Below are 499 nucleotides of genomic sequence, written 5' to 3' on the forward strand. Positions count from 1 at the left end.
TTGATATTCCACAATATGCTGTTATAGAGTCGGGTAAAGAAACTATATTCAAAGGTGAAAACCAGAAGGGAGTCACTCTTAGTTCAGGTCAAGCATCTGAAAGACACCTGAAAGGTTTAGTCCAAGGGACGCTAAGTCCAAAGGACGCCCTTGATATGTGTGTATATTCAAATTTTGTGGAAGGACCGATATTTAGATTTGTTGCAAATAAATTACCTGCTTATATTAAACCTGTGAATGTAATGTATTTTTGTTTTGGAGATAACATAGGTTTATTTGATAAAATAAAACTTTCTTTCGAAGGAGAGGGTCTGAACTTAAAAAATGTGAGCGTAATGATTGACTTACATGAAACAGAATGAAATAATTTTCTTATATAAATATAAGAATGTTTCCAGTATGGAAAAAATATTAATTGAAAGAAAAAAAGAACATCTTAAGCAGGTTTACAAGTGAATTAACACTGTGCCAGTGACCTGCTAGGACATTGCCGAAGGGA

The sequence above is a fragment of the Formica exsecta genome, unplaced genomic scaffold (genome assembly GCF_003651465.1).
Source record: "Formica exsecta isolate Colony F162 unplaced genomic scaffold, ASM365146v1 scaffold291, whole genome shotgun sequence".
NCBI classification, from domain to species: Eukaryota; Metazoa; Arthropoda; class Insecta; order Hymenoptera; family Formicidae; genus Formica; species Formica exsecta.